The 16,769-nt window shown below is 40.1% G+C and overlaps 2 protein-coding genes across 8 annotated transcripts in view; one reads left to right on the forward strand and one right to left on the reverse strand.

Annotated features, from left to right (window-relative positions):
- The window catches only part of LOC113569406 (NACHT, LRR and PYD domains-containing protein 3-like), a 429,360-nt gene that overhangs the window by 67,579 nt on the left and 345,012 nt on the right, over window positions 1-16,769 (reverse strand). The window lies entirely within an intron of this gene.
- The window catches only part of LOC145657022 (NLR family CARD domain-containing protein 3-like), a 36,102-nt gene continuing 32,919 nt past the window's right edge, over window positions 13,587-16,769 (forward strand). For all 3 annotated transcript variants that reach the window (XR_014122818.1, XR_014122817.1, XM_081711257.1), the window contains exon 1: window positions 13,587-13,642. The gene's annotated coding sequence lies outside the window, so the exon portion shown is untranslated. The remainder of the gene's footprint in view (window positions 13,643-16,769) is intronic.

Here is a 16,769-nt window from a genome sequence, read left to right on the forward strand (position 1 = left end):
CGATATCGCTTGTTCTCTGTGTTTAGTCCGTTCTCGTGTGTTCTCTGTATTTAGTCTGATCTCATTTGTTCTTTGTTTAGTTCAATCTTGTTTGTTCTCTGTGTTTAGTTACTCTTGCTGCATGTTGCTTTCCTTGTTTAGTTCTGTATCTTTGTCGTCAGTATTGTTTGTTGATCTTATGTAGCCCAGTTCTGTGTTGTTCCCATTTGTCTGTCTTCATGCTCACCGTTATGTTTTATTATTGTTCTCTGTTAGTATTTCCTTAATGTTGTATTCCCTGGTTGCCCATTTCTCGCCATCACCCTGCTATCACATTATTCTCCTGTTAGCCTGTTTGTTCTTCATTCTATTCTGTATTGTTAGTCTGTGTCGATTATTGAAACTTATTATTTATTTATTCTAGTCAATCAGTTTGGTTCGTTATGGCGTCATCACTTCACACGTGTGTTCGCTCTCCACCTCCTCCCGTGTTACAATTAGTGCATTTGATGAAATTGCCATTCATTTTCACCAATATTTGAGGGATTAAGGCATTGAGGTATTTTCATACATTTCTGAGTTTTTTTGATCAGTGCTGGTGAAAATTTGTTTTCCACAGAATCCCTCTATTCTCTCAGCTCTCTCCTTTCTGTGTGTGCTGTTCCTCAGAGACTCATTCTGGAGGTCATGTCTCCTGTTACAGATTACAGCTGTAAACCTGCAAAAACGCATGCAGATACATAATGCACGACAATAAATATATTCAGTAATGCAGGATATTCAATTATAAAATGAACCAAAGGCCAGCTCAACATCAGAAACACTGCAGGATAAATACTGACTTCACTCCAAAACCATTGTTTTAGATTTATCACTGTTCACTTACAGGAAAACCTTCACATGGTGAGAAAGCCCATTTGATTAGGTCAAAAATCAGATAAAAACTGCTCTCCATGCAGAGGCGTATAAATAAAGCTCAGATTCAGACACTCTCCTCTACAAAGTGCATAATGTTCCTCTCTTCACAAGTTGGTGCTGTCCAGAGTGTTCACATCTCATAAAGTATTTGATTCTGTCAGACCTCAAATTCCTTCTTGTTTTAACATGTAGTTCAGTGCAATCTGTAAGGAAATTGACAATAGCATGGTTTTAGTGGATTTTGGCTCTTTACTCCAGAAGACTGGATTTAAAATAAAACAATGGCCATGAGATTACAGCTCAGAATAGCAGTTATAATCCGAGTATTTACATCTCTACAGGATGAACCAGATAGGAATTACAGCCCTTTTATACAATATCCCCCTTTTCATGTCCCACATTTCAGTGAAGTAGAACAAACGAGTAAAACTTACATTTTCATATTTACATTGCATATACTTTACTCAACAGATGTAGGGAAATAGGTCCATGCTTTTATTTCATCAAGATCAAGTTCAAGTTCAAGTTCAAGTTCGGTTTATTTGTCACATACATAGTCATACACAGTATAACTCGCAGTGTGGAGAGTGCTCTGTCCAAACTGAAGAAAAGAAAACAGGGGTGCATAGAGAAAAAAATATATATATGCAAGATTATATTTATATTAATAGTATTCTAATTGGATGCTCTAAAAATTCAGTTAAACAAACTCCAACTTGTAGAAAGACTGATGATATCTTGACATATTGTAATGCCCCTCACCAGCATCCTCCTTTCCACATGGTCCTTGTTTGTTTTCTATCTTCCATGTGGTTTATGTTTTCATTTCAAGGCCACATCCTCACACAGAGGTCCCATGTTCTACTTCACAACACCCCCTATAAAGTCTGTTCCTTTCAACACTTTAGTGTCACTTATTTGGACTATTTGGTTTGTTTGTCTAGTTAGTCTTGTTGCCCTGCATTACAAGTTTGTACTTCTCCATGTTTAACTTCATTTTTCATTTAAATCCATTTGTTTGATGTAAATGGCTCATGTCTGTATCCTACACACTTTTTTGGCCCACAATATCTGAGTGTTGTTACGGTACAGCCCCTCCTCCCAAACGTCTCCCCCTGTATGTTTGTTTGTGTGTGTGTGTGTGTGTGTGTGTGTGTATGTTCATCCGTGTGGCCACGCCCTCTGTGTTCCACACCTGCTCCTCGTTGTGCGTCGTTAGTATGCATGTATAAAAGTCTATGGTTTATATGTGACTGTGTCAGTGTTTAACCCTGACAGCCTGCGTGTTATGTCTTCATTGTTTTGTGTGTTAATAAACGTATGCCTATATTTTTCAAACTCCCCGCATCTAACTCCACATTGTGACAGAAACACTGACTGACGAAGGATGCCTGGGAAGGGGAGCAAAAGAAGGAAAGGGAAGAAAGGAAGCAATCACCCTTCCACAACCCTCGCAGAGAGACCCTCCATCATCCTGGCCTCACTCCTTACTCCCACAATGGGGGAGAAGGCCACTGGTGGATTTTAAGGGGGCCCTGGGTATGATCCAGGGTCGGACTCTGTGGAGTTTTACAGAACCGAGCCGGACTATGGGAAGCAGTACTTGGAAGTGGACTCCGCAGGGTCCATGGACTACTATGAAGGTTACACCGATTATGGAGGGAGAGTTGTCAATCTGAGGTCGGACTTGGGGGTTCGACTGTGTGGAGGATCCACCAATGGAGGCGGAGGAGATCCTCTATGGGGATCCTCCCACTGATAGTGACATTGAGTCTGTAGTCTCCAGGAGCAATGAGCCAATGGCCCAAGGCTCCACCCATGGAGTGCCGCTCAGGAACAAGCAAGCCATCCCTCGTTCGAGGAGGAAACTCCCTCCACTAGGGCACACAGCCCTGGAACTCGTGCACCCATACCTAAGGCTGGCAGAGGCAAGAAGGAAGTGACACCAGTGCCCACCCCAGAGACAGGCAAAACAGCTTGTGTGCTTCCTGATACGGGTGCGCAGAAGTCACAGCCCCCCAAATCGGCGAGGGGCGATCCTCCACAGGCCGGTTGTACTTCAGCCCAGCTGACGACTGGGGGACAACCTGGGGCTCTTGGCAGCTTCCCCAGACTCCTTAACGTTCCTCAATGTAGTTTTGTAGCTGTCCCTGTCACTGTGTGTGTCCCCATCATGCTGTCTGTGCTGGTCAATTGGTCCCCCTTTATGTCAGTGCCTGTCCCTGTCAGTGTGTCTGTCCTGTGTCTGTTGTCATCATGGTCCCTGTCCTTCCCCCCTTTGTCCTGCTCTCACTGGCCCGTGTTGGTTCGCTCGGTCCTCCGGCTTCGCCATTGGCCTTTGGCTTCGGGGCTGTAGCCCGATAGGTTGGCACGCTGGGAGTCGCACCATTGGGGAAGGGCTCTGTCACAGTACAGCCCCTCCTCCCAAACGTCTCCCCGTGTGTGTTTGAGTGTGTGCATATGTTCGTCCATGTGGCCACACCCTCCCTGTGTTCCACACCTGCTCCTCATTGTGTGGCATTAGAATGCTAAATGCCATAAATGTAAATATAAATATAAAAGTCTATAGTTTATGTTTGACTGTGTCAGTGTTTAACCCTGATAGCCTGCATGCTATGTCTTCATTGTTTTGTGTGTTAACGTATGCCTATCTTTTACGAAACTCGTCCCACATCCTGCTCTAACTCCACATTGCAACAAGTGTCACACTTATACAGCTCTAAATGTTCTGGCCCACAGTATCTGAGTGTCACACTTATACAGCTCTAAATGTTCTGGCCCAGCAGTATCTGAGTGAGTATCTGTTCCTAAGATAAATGCAGAATTTATCTTAGAATTAGTTACAGCCAAAGTAAAAACAATCTTTAAAGCTCCTCAGTTATGGAACAACCTTTCAACTTTAATGGGAGACTCAGACACACTGGCAGTTTTTAAATCCACGCTGAAGACTTAATTATTTACACAAAAGGTTGGTTAGTTACCTGTATATAAAGGTGCAGACCCTAGGGCCCCAATTGAAAGAGTTTTCTAGAAATTTGAGGTGTTGACAATGTTGCCTAGGCACTGCAAGCAATCACTCAAATTTGTGATGATAATGTGGGTGGAACACAATGTCTCAGAGACCCTCAGCACTATGGTCACCCCCTAGTTCCCCCTTTTAGTTCTGGTGCTACTGATAAACCTGCTGGAACTGTATGCAGATCACTGGCACATGACTACTGCTTATGGACTGCATATGGACTAGACCGGCTCATCAGTGATGAAGAATCTGAGATAATAGAAAAAACTGTCCCAGTGCTGCCAGTAGATAAACTGATGTTGCTGTATTCATCCACCCACTCCAGCACACCCAGAGGAACAGCTGCAGAAACAGCTCGCCCTCCCTTGACCCACTGGAGAAGCTGACATCTGTACTGAACTATACGCCTATACTAAATGGATTATATATAATATAATAAAGCATAGACTGTTTATTAGCTGGGCTGCCCAGTGGTGGATAGGTTCCATCTTGAATCTGGGTTGTCCCAATGTCTTCCTTAATTTCACCCAGGAAGTTTTTCCTTGCCATTATAAACAATTGCTAGGTATCTGGACCCAAACATTAGTAATGTTGTGCTGTAAAATAGTAATAATAATAATTAAAACACATTAAAAAATACAATGTTCATGTATAGTATTTGATTGAAAACCTCTATAGTCGATGTATAGTCTGTTTGAGGACTGTAACACTCCCATGTATTATAGATCAGTCCCAACAAATCAAACACTGAATCACCACACACATCCCATGTACTAGAGGACAGAACCAAGAAGTCAGACATTGTGGAACTGCACTCAAATTATATTTGTTAGTTTGTTTTTTGTTGTTGTTTGTTTGATAAGAAATTACTCCTTGATCTGTTTTCTTCTTTTCCCATTGTAGATTACTGTTCTGTCAAATTAAAGCTAAGATTAAATTTTCTGGTGTGTCTATTTTAAACTTTGTCTAACTCTGGTCCTTTAAGAGTTTGTGTGCTGTACAATAAATAATTTTATTTGCTACTTCACAAAATGTATCTTCATATTTTATTGCTGAATGTTGCCAGTCTGTAACCATAAACAGAACAGTAGTGCCAGTGAGAAGAACTGACACATGTCTCAGGGTCTGGAACTCATGCTCTCCTTTAACAACTTAAAATGAACAATGTATCAGTGAAAAAGACCCTAGCGAATTCATGCCTGTGAAAATGGCATCACAGCCCAGGAACTCTTTGAGTTTCAGTAAAACTCAATATATTTGAGTTTCAGTAAAATGCAGAAAAATCAAATAAAAGTGGGGGCCACACTCAAATGTGGCATGTTCCCAAAGAGGAATAAATGATTTTGCTGCAAAAACAGAAGTTCATGTCCACAGTAAATAAGTGTTATAGTCACCAAACAATTCACATAATGTAAGCAAAGCAAAATAACATGGCTGAATTAGAAATAAAATGAGCTAAATTGAGCTGGTTAACAAGATAAAAAGTTAAAGTACAGCAGAAGGACTAAGGACCTCTATTATTGCTGTCTGTCTCCACTAACACCATCTACTGGAATTTCAGTTCAAATTCTGATCATTCTGAATCTACAGTAGATATTTATATACTCACTCATTTTCCTCTGAATTAGATTTATGTGTCTAATTAAATGATAATCTCTCTCAGTCTCTCTCATACCGATCTCTTTGTCCTGTTCAGTTTATCATGTGATTCTCCCAGTATTGAATAACAGGAATGGGCCCAGAGTGGCTCACAGGTAAGAATGCATTAAAGAATTGTTACGGGACACTCCCCCCGCAGTCATATGGTACGGCCTGCCCTGCAGGAGGTGGTTCACTCCTGTTTAAAGCCACAACCCTGTAATGGCACGCACCTGCACGGAGTTTAAAGTTGAGTGTTTGTTTGTCTATTTAAACACCCGTTAGTGCGTGCCTTAGTGTTGGTCATTGTTTGTTTGTCATAGTCAGAGCATATGTTAGTGTCCATGTTTGTCTAGCCTGTGTTTATGTTACAATCTTTATCGTTAGTGTTAAGTGTGTGTATGTTCACTGCTACTGTGTCATTAAATGTTTCACGTCAAGAGAGTGTGTGTACTGCTCCACGCCCTGTGGCACTCGGACAAACATTACAGGAATGCAGCCAGACTTGTACAAGTACAGTCATACACAACATGCAGAACTACTTGAAATATCCTGTAACTGCTGACTTGAGAACAGTGTAGCTTTCCTTCAAAAAGAGGAAGATATGTATTTTGGGTAGAACATGCAGGTCCCAGATCAAAAGTCATACAAAAGCTACACACCTGTCATACCTTTCAGGGTAGTGTGGGATTTATAAGAGTAAAGATGAGAGCATCAGAATTATTACTACAAGAGATGTAGTAATAATACACGAGAAGTCGAAGCCAGGAGAATAAACAGGATGTTCTCCCATTAGCCGTCCACTGTGTACTCTCAGTGGCAGGGAATCTGCATAAGAACAGACCCACCAAAGCTCGAGACTGAACATTACTGGACAGACATATGGGAGAAGGAGGCATCGCAACAACAATACCCAGTGTATACAGAACCTGAGAGATGAACAAGATCCAGTAACCATCATGTTAGCAGACATCCAAGAAAGAGTCACAAGCATTAAGAACTGTACAGCTCCAGGCCCTAACATGGTCCATGCCTACTGTCTGAGGAAGCTGGCTGCTCTCCATGAGCGCATCACAGCACAAATGAACCAGCTGCTAATGGATGGGACCCACCCTAAATGGTTAACTGGAGGCAGGAGAATCCTGATCCTTCCACTGTACAACATGGAAGCTCCTGTCAGGCATCATTGCAGCTAAGTAGGCACATGGCCCAATACATGAGCGTGGCCAAAAATGTTATTAGTAAGAACACTAGAGGAGCCAAGCACCAGCTGCTGGTGAAAGAAAACCTATGATTTAGTGGATCCTTAAATGAGGTTATATCACATCAACAGGACTCCAAGAGCTTTCATCAAGAATTAAATGGGGCTGTAGAAGACAAACCTAGAGGCTAACTTCAGACCAATATCACGAGTCACCATCAAGTGTGGGATTTACCAAGGATATACCCTATCCCTGCTTCAGTTCTGCATTGGCCTGAACCTCCTTAGTGAAATCACCAAGACTTGCTATGGATACCAGCTATAGAATGGAGCAAAACAAAAGCAGAGAGACTAGAATATTAGGCAGGTACGAGGGTGTGTAAATTCGGGAGCTATAAAGTGCATTGATGGACTCCGGCAGCACAGCTAAAAGAAAGAGGCAGAAGGAACATCAGCACTGTGTTGCCGGTCAAGTTGCCAGTCATTGTGTATGCAATGCCTGCTCTACCCTGTCTGCAGAAATTACTGAAATGACATTTGCCTTACTTTTGTTTTAATTCAGCGTATTTCTGTTCTGAGACTTGTGCCTGCATCCTGTCCTTTTCCCCTGATGCTCATCATGTCACAGAATGGCAGACCCAATGCGGACGCAGTAAGGACCATTCATAGGAGTGCAATATTGGATGTGCCTCTCCGACATTAGTGAACAGGTGTGTGAGGAAAACAGCATGAGAAAAGAACATGGTCGACCAGCTGCTCAGGAGGGACTCCACTGGCTGGGGAAATAGCTGGAAATAGCCGGTTAGTCTGCCTGTTTGAAGACTTGCCAGTGTTCTTGGTCACACAAGAGGCAGATCAGCTTCTGGAGGACATTCCCCTGCCAGTGGAGGGAAAAACAGCCGTATGCCAGCCACCCCCTGCGGATGCCTTGATTGCAGGGTCCATGGGAGAAGACCTTGACATGCCCTGTCAGCCCCATTAGAAAAAGGAAAAAATCCAGAGCTGGAGCCAGGCTAGTGGGAATTTCTTTATTAATATTACTTTTAAAAAATCTTTACTATAAAATGAATTTAAACACTGTAATTACTTTTCCATACTCTGCTACAAAACAAAAGCACAGACTTACAAAGGTGCTTTGTCATTTCCTCATAGAACACATCCTAGCCAGTACAGTATAGAGTCCAACATATCAATGAAGTAGAATACTGTAGAAATACAGGGTGCACAAAACAGGGTGCATGAGTGCAAAAAACAAGGCAAAAATAAGTGCAATAACAAGCAGGATCAATGGTCATTCTAAATATTTCACAAATAGGTGAGTCTTCAGTCAGCATTTGAAGATTGCAGGGGACTTCGCTGTCTAGACAGCCAGTGGAAGTGAGTTACACCATTTGGGAGCCAGACAAAACCTAAATAAAAATAATATATAATAATAATATAATATATAATTATAATATAATAATAAAAACAATCCAATCAAAACCTTCTGCACATTCTTTGGTTAAAGTTTCTATATGAACAAAACCCTCCCTGAAGTCCTCTCAGTGTGTTAGCTCTGTATTGGGCACTGCCTACTTGTGTTTTTCACACTTCCTAAGATCCGATTCAGCCCTCAAAAAGGTGCAAACTGTAACTGCAAGAAGTGCACTGCATGTTGGAAATGAAGCATCATGTCAAATTAAAAAGAAAAATCTACCAGAAATGAAAAGAGGAAAAAACACAGGAGAGAGAGAGAGAGAGAGAGAGAGAGAGAGAGAGAGAGAGAGAAAGAGAGAAAAGGGCGACAATATGTCACCCTGTTTTACATGTAAAGAGTGCAGGTAAAGTGTTTAAGTGGCTATTCATATTAAATGAGTTGTCAAGCAGCCTAAAGCTTCACAGTCCTGCTTCCCCATCACCTCATCACTGACCTGTATCCCCATCACTTCATCACAGTCCTGCCTCCCCATCACATCATCACAGTCCTGCCTCCCCATCACCTCATCACAGTCCTGCCTCCCCATCACATCATCACAGTCCTGCCTCCCCATCACCTCATCACAGTCCTGCCTCCCCATCACCTCATCACAGTCCTGCCTCCCCATCACATCATCACAGTCCTGTATCCCCATCACATCATCACAGTCCTGTATCCCGATGACCTCATCACAGTCCTACTACTAACTGAAGGAGGAGGTGAGCAGCACTGTGTTTAACGACTCTGTAGTTGGCATAATTGCAGGATATTAGTGGGAATTTCTTTATTAATATTATTTTAAAAATCTTTACAGTAAAAGGAATTTAAACACTGTAATTACTTTTCCATACACTGCTACAAAACAAAATCACAGACCATCATGCCTTTTAAGCTGGTCTGTGTTGGTTTTTCTCAGTCTAGTGTTGGTCTCTGTTGGTTTTTGCTGGTCTAGTGTTGGTCTGGTGCTGGTTTAGCTGGTCTAGTGTTGGTCTGATGCTGGTTTAGCTGGTCTAGTGTTGGTCTGGTGCTGGTTTAGCTGGTCTAGTGTTGGTCTGTGTTGGTTTTTGCTGGTCTAGTAATGGTCTGGTGCTAGTTTAGCTGGTCTAGTGTTGGTCTGTGTTGGCTCTTGTTGGTCTAGTGTTGGTCTGCTGCTAGTTTAGCTGGTCATACCTAGGAAACCAGTGCTGGTTTTCCAGCATCCAAAACATAACATTCTGTTTCTGCTGGTGACCATCCTTGCTGGTCTATGCTATTTTTTCCAGTATGGCAATTTGTTTTAAAAGTGTTTTACAAAGTTGTTTTGTGCTTGTTGTTGTTGTTGTTGTTGTTTTGTAATAAAGATACACATGTTGCATCATATTTGTATGTTTAGATTAATACATGTCCATTTTACAGATTTTGGTATTTTTACATCAGGAGATTAACATGCTAACTGTAGCTAATTGTGAAGCATCAGACTACTGTGTAAAATAGCCAACTAAGTAGCCAAGTTCACACTAGGATTTGCACTGTGTCAAACATTATTAGTGAAGCATGTTATGTAATAATTTACCTCAGTTATGTGTTTGTCTTGAGAATTTTGGCAGAACTATTAGAGTTATAAAGTGCTGTAACTTGCTAGCTAGTTAAGACAGTGGCCACACACACAAGCTATTTTCACTTTTTCAAAAGTTATCTAACTAGAGTGTCACAATAATCTAACATGGTTCGATTGTTAGAATATATAATTATTTAAACTGTAGTTAATTTATTTTAAAATGTTATCATGGATTAATATTAGGAGAATTTTCCATTAAATAATTTTGCCATTAAAATTACATATAAACTATAAAATATGATCTTTAGCATCTTTCTTGTAGAGGTTTTCAGTTTTCAGGTGAATTCCACTATATACACAATGCTATCTGCAAGTGTCATATCTTTTCATTGGCCCCAACATCCCTGACAGCACTCCTGAGTCAGCCTCAAGAGCTTCCATGACCAGCATTCCTCAAAGGGATTATTAACATTACACCACCCACTTAATTAAGAGTACACCACCCACTTTAATTAAGGGAACACCACCAGCATTTATTAAGAGTACACCGCCCACTTTAATTAAGAGTACATCACCCATTTTAATCTAGGGAACACCACCAACTTTTTAAAAGAGTACCTCACCCACTTTTAAAGCCCCTGTCTTCTTATTTTGATTAGTATCTTATATTATCCATAGCTTTTGTGAGTAAATTTACAATTAACTTGCAGGCAAAGAATGAAGTTGGACTTTTCTGTTGATTTAAAAAAAAAAAAAAAAAATTCTACATTTGAGTTAAGTGGGACTAACTTTGGTATATGTGATGTCAAGTCTGCCAAAACACCAATCAGAGTTACTGAAATGTTTTTGTATCCTATCCACTGCATTCGTGCATTTCATGCATTTCACAGGCTCCGCCCAGACTGCCGCTGAAAGCTGCAGCTCTGCTTGTCATGTCATGTTTAGGAGATCACAGTCTAAACACGGGTGGGTCAATGACCCCGAGGGTCAAAGGTCACATAGGACTACACAATACGGCATTTTACTTGCATTTACAATTTTAAAACATAATCTGTTTAGAGACACATGTTAATTCACAGACATCCTCTACGTTGCTTTATCTGAATTTAATAAACTAAAAGACCTTGTGAAACTATTCTCCCTAACCCTAACCCTAACCCACCTGAAAGCAGCCTCCACATAAAATTTCCTGCACATAATTCAGCCCCTTTATAACTAAGTGAACCTTAGATCAACCAGCTAGAATTTTGGACATACTATTTTGTCATCAATAAGACTTTTTTGTGGTCCATTTTCCTGTGGAAGAGACTCTTGGTCAGAGCTAAACCATACTGATCCTGCCCGCTCTTTCTTACCCAGCAGGCAGGATCAATGTGGTTTAGACAAATGTTTGAGCCATCTCTCACTAACACTGGAATGTTTCTATTGCCAGTTAGATGCCACTGTCAAACATTACAAACTGACAAACATTACGAACTGAACTGACACACCGTTATGCAAACTGACTCACAGTTCTGGGCAGGCAGCAGACAGGAGTTTCTGGAGCGTTTATGTACTAATAAACTGTATTTGTCACGGTACAGCCCCTCCCCCCTCAAGTGCGTGCATGTGCATGCGTGTCTGTGTGTGTCCATATTGCCACGCCCTCTTGTTTTGGGCACCTGATCCTTGTTGTGTGTAATTGTCATGAGTGTATATAAGTCTTGTGTCGTATCATCAAGGTTGTCGGTGTTTGACCCATGTAGTGTGTTTGTGTGTGCTTATGATTAAAACGTATGTTCTGTTTAACGTGCCTCGTCCCCACATCCTCCTTAACCCATTAAACGTCACAGTATTCATATGCATGTAAACATGTCACTGCCTTCCATACATATGCACACAAACATATCCCTGTAGGGCACTATGCTTGTTCTCATCCTAATCCTAAGCCATCTTCTAAGATGGAAATACTCAGTAGCTCCCATTTGAAGACAGACACTGCTCAAATTTGAATAAATAACCAAATAAACTCAGAAGCTTTGTGACCAGGAAGTTCTTGAAACTTTGAGAGACAGGGGGTCCTGACTGCCCAGTCCTAGACTGGGAGTAAGAACACAAATGTACAAAACAGGGATACTCCAAGACCAATAGTGCCACTGTTTGGCATCCCTCTTGAGTTTGTTGCGATAACCCCTTCCTTTTCATTCAGTTTTAACCAGAACAAAAGTCTGAAGTCAGCAGTTGCTATAACAACACAACCAACCTGCACCTCTGATAGCTAGCTAGCAAGTTTGATACACATGTGTATTTATTCCTGCCTGATAAACTTCCTTTCAATCTCGCGCTAGAAATAATTAAGTACTGGCCAACTACAGCTACCTTTGTGTGAGTTTTGTTTTGCAGCCAATTGTCACTTAGCTAGTTGTCTCTGGTTAGTATTTTACCATCTTAATGGACTTGGCCCTTACCTCGTTAATTTTGATTGAATTACACCAGGTCCTGGATTGTCAAGTGCTGTCAAGTGCCCATCTATGAAGCAAAATGAAGTTCCTCCTCGCCATCTTCCAGCTGCAGGAAATATTGCTAGCTAGCTAACTAGTTAGCCAATTGCCTATTTAAAGTACTTGCCCATTTAAAGTACAATGTCTGAAGTACCTAATCATGGTCACTACTACTAATTCTACTAAACTTCTAGCTAGCTAGTTAGCTAATAAGTGTATGAATTAATAAATTATTGGGTGAATTAACACATATGTGAATCCCAAAAATAAACAAACTTGAGCACTGGTTAATCATCTGATTAAGATTGTTTTAGAACACTTAAAGCAGTGCTTTTTACGACGTTTTAAACTGACATACAAATGGCGTTATTTTTTCTCTACGCGCTAAAATAAACTCTAAAAGCCATAAAAAAACCCGCCGTATTTTATGACGTAGAGAAAAATATCGCCTTATTTTGCGACGTAAAACGTCCAAACGCCGCTTTTTTTTCGCCGTTTTACAAACAAAACGCGCTTCGTTTGAGGTGAATTTTGACCACTTTGGCTTTCCATATTTGTAACACTCGTAGATAGCTCACTTAATATTTTAATCCAGTTTTTATATGATGAGGAACATGTTTGGTTCCTTCTTCTAATGGAAGAGCACTGCCAGTGATCCAGTTGTTATTTATTCTTACTGTTGTCTTGTATCTTTATCTCTTCTGCATGGCATTTATTTAATATAAAATGTAAATGATAAACTGTCATATTACCTGCAATGCTAATGCACATTTACTGCCTTTCATTTACTGTTAGGCTGTGTTCTGTACATCATGTAGTTTTCTGATACAGGTTTACCAAATACAGATAAACAAATACATTATTTTTCCACAATACTTGAAACAAACAAACAAACAAACAAACAAACAAACACACACACATGCCCAGCATTCAGAAGAGTCTTTATTTGTCATATGCACAACATGGTATGGACGTCCAAACACTTATATGCTTATTGTGAGGCTGATTATATAAATTACAATCATCTGTAAGTTAGATCTACAAATAAAGTGGTTTGTTAAGTTCCGAAGTGTTTCAACGTGCCGACATAGTGGAGATGTACTCTCAGCACAGCCGCAAAACAAGTCCGTGTAGGAGGGACTGTGAAGCCATTGGCTGTATAGACTAGTGTATGATTGGCTGCAGCAAAATGAAGGACAGCTAACTTTGCCTGCTGATTGGCTTAATAAAAATGACTGTTATATCAACAGTTGTGTAATTGTCGTCAGTCGAAAATGATTGACATGTGCTCCGCCCTCCTCTTACCCACAGGTGTAGTCTCACCTTTCACAAGAAAACGAAAGTATTTTCTGAACAGTCGCAGTTGTTGAAGGTTGAGCGGTCTGAAGATACGAGCGTTTAAAAATATTTCACGGTAAGTTCATTCTATTTGTTAAAATGCGATGTCGGCGCAGTTTAAAGCAATATGTTTTGTAAGTACATAGTTCTGTGTTTAGGTTAATTCGTAGCTCAACCCAAAGGTGGATTAAATGTAAAGATTAAAGTCCTGGTTAAGTTACGTAAATAAAATGGCTAATTGCATGGCTATATTAAAAATAATTTAAAGGGGTCAGATATATATTGTCAGTTATTGTAAAACTCGATTTCAAGCCTTAGTTAGTCAGTGATATTTCCAAATGGTCCCAGTTGAAACTCCTCTGGCCTAAACTCAAAGTTGCTGCTGGTTTTTTTACATTTAGTTTTCTGTTCAGTTTCAGCTGTTTTGTAGTGTTGTCCAAATCCTCAGTGGACAGTTCAGATTCCCAGTATAGTTAATTATCTGTATTATTAACTATAGTTTGGGCTCGGACGGTCGACACTGGCGTTTCTACGCTTGTTTCGAGTTTTGAAACACTTGTACAAAGGCAAAGCGGCCATGTCACGTGACCTTGGCTAAACGAAGCTTGTGTTTCTACAGGTGTCATACAGAACCTGCCGCTCCTGTCTTTGACTGACAGTGTCTGAAACAAACCTGATCACACATCTGTCTCAGTCACAAACTCTATGAATGCTTATAAGTCAACAAAACACACCCCAACTTTCAGGATTTTGTGAGAATAGAAAATTTGAGAGACTGAGAGATTCAGTGTTGTCTAGATAGAAGGTTATTGATAGGACATATTGACTGATAGGCTAGTGAGAGACATCCAGTGAGCCGTAGTTAGGATAGATATAGTGACATTAATATATAGAAAGTGTGTGTAGAGAGAGATCCTCTGGTTTATTGACAGGAGTGATGTGCTGTATATCCACACATTTATATAATGGTAAAAACACCTGTGCATGCCAGCAACAAGTGTACTATGTGAATGAATCTTACAAGACTGATGAATTTGGGAAGAGAAGAAGCCCCCAAAACAGCAGAAGAACTAATATGTTATAATATAAATATAAATAATAATAAATATATAAATTGTTCCTTTATGTTACTTTATTGATCTTCATTATCCATAATCATAATTATCTACATTCACAACACTTCCTTCTGCTGTAGATGAAACCTGTTCCACACAGACAATTCACTAAATAGGTCTGCACTTCATAGACTACGGAGTACATGTGAACCCACACCGCCCTACGGAGTACATGTGAACCCACACAACCCTACAGAGTACATGTGAACCCACACAACCCTACAGAGTACATGTGAACCCACACAGCCCTACGGAGTACATGTGAACCCACACAACCCTACGGAGTACATGTGAACCCACACAGCCCTACGGAGTACATGTGAACCCACACAGCCCTACGGAGTACATGTGAACCCACACAGCCCTACGGAGTACATGTGAACCCACACAGCCCTACAGAGTACATGTGAACCCACACAGCCCTACAGAGTACATGTGAACCCACACAACCCTACAGAGTACATGTGAACCCACACAACCCTACAGGGTACATGTGAACCCACAGAACCCATGTGGTTATTTATCCCAGTAAACATACTGGCATTTTGTTTATAGATTATCTTTCTAAATTTCATGTCTTACACATGAAACTGAAATACCTGGAATTTCAAATACCTTACAGAACACAACGAAAACAGAAACATCTTTTGTTTCTTTGTTTGTTGTGTGGTGATTGCTCTGAAATATTTATTGATCTTATGTATTGATAACCTGGCATAACCCGCCACAATAATATCTATGCAATGTAGTTTAGACTTTGTTGTTTCACAGAATAGAATCATCAAGATGTTAGCAAAGTGGTCACTGTGGAGATCATTGACAGATTGCTTCTGTTCTAAAGGCCCAGAAGTGTTGGAAGAATTATGAGTGAATATTATTTAATTAAAGTTTTTCCTTATAATATATTTATTCAGTTAAAATTTGTGTCATTAGCTAAATATATCAGTCGATTATCCAGATAAATGTTGCGTCATTAGCTAAAGATATTGGTCGAATATCCAGTTAAACTCTGTGTAATTGGGTAAAGATATCGGTTGTACGGTTGCGTGAGTTCAGACGTCATTTCTTGCAGGAAGCAGTGCTGAGTGTTACCACACAGTAAAACTCTGTTTGTGTTAAACCCAGAGACTCTGTGTTACTGATAAAATGTAAGTCAGGCATCTTCTGTTCATATTGGTGTTTTGTGATGAAAAAAAAAAATGTTAGTTGATGTTTACAGTTACTAACAAGCAGGCATGCTACTCCATGTGCTCTCTGTATAGGTTTAGTTTCACTTTCATGTTTTAGCATATTTCTCCTCTGGTAATACTGTTTCATATCAGCTGGGAGATGTACTTCCTTTGTGTATTAGGACAAAGATACCACCACCTATAGTGTACTGTAAATGTAGTGAACTACTGAAGTACACTGATTAAGGACAAAGATATATAATATTAATTCATTAATACTAGTGGTGCCAATCAATTAAAAATTAATCAAGTTAATCAATAAAAATAGATTAATCATTATTAATCATGAAGTTTAACATTTTAATACAGTATTGCAATGCTAGTATTTATTTGTATTTTGGGGGATAAAACAAATACATGTGTAGTGTTGGAATAAATGAATGCATGATACACTGGTTTAAGGATTCCATTTGTTCTTTAACATCTCAGATTAATTGAATAACAAGGAAGCTGCCATTCAGCACAACGGATGTTGTCTCCTCAGTCATCGTATTATCTGTGGTCACTCCTGTCAGTAATTCAGACTGGTAAAAATCCATGCGGGATTTATGGGAAGACGCTGGGGTCCAACTTGGAAATATGATTTATTTGTGTAAAAAAAAAAAAAAAAAAAAGCATGTTAATGTTTTTAAATGCATCATGAGTGTTAAGGCTGACAGCCCTAATAAATACATTTGAAAGCATTCAGATTCCAGTTTCCCACTGTGTGAAAACAATACAGTAGAAGCTCTCAAAAAACGCCTCCATCTTCCTCTGTGGCACTTTGAGGACCTTTGGAATGTCTGATTGGGCATCATGGAGATTTATGATTTAAAATGTTTGAAATATTGTGACATAAAACAAATGATGGTGCACAGCT

Source organism: Electrophorus electricus, chromosome 1, assembly GCF_041902795.1.
Source record: "Electrophorus electricus isolate QZ-2024a chromosome 1, ASM4190279v1, whole genome shotgun sequence".
In the NCBI taxonomy this organism is placed as follows: domain Eukaryota; kingdom Metazoa; phylum Chordata; class Actinopteri; order Gymnotiformes; family Gymnotidae; genus Electrophorus; species Electrophorus electricus.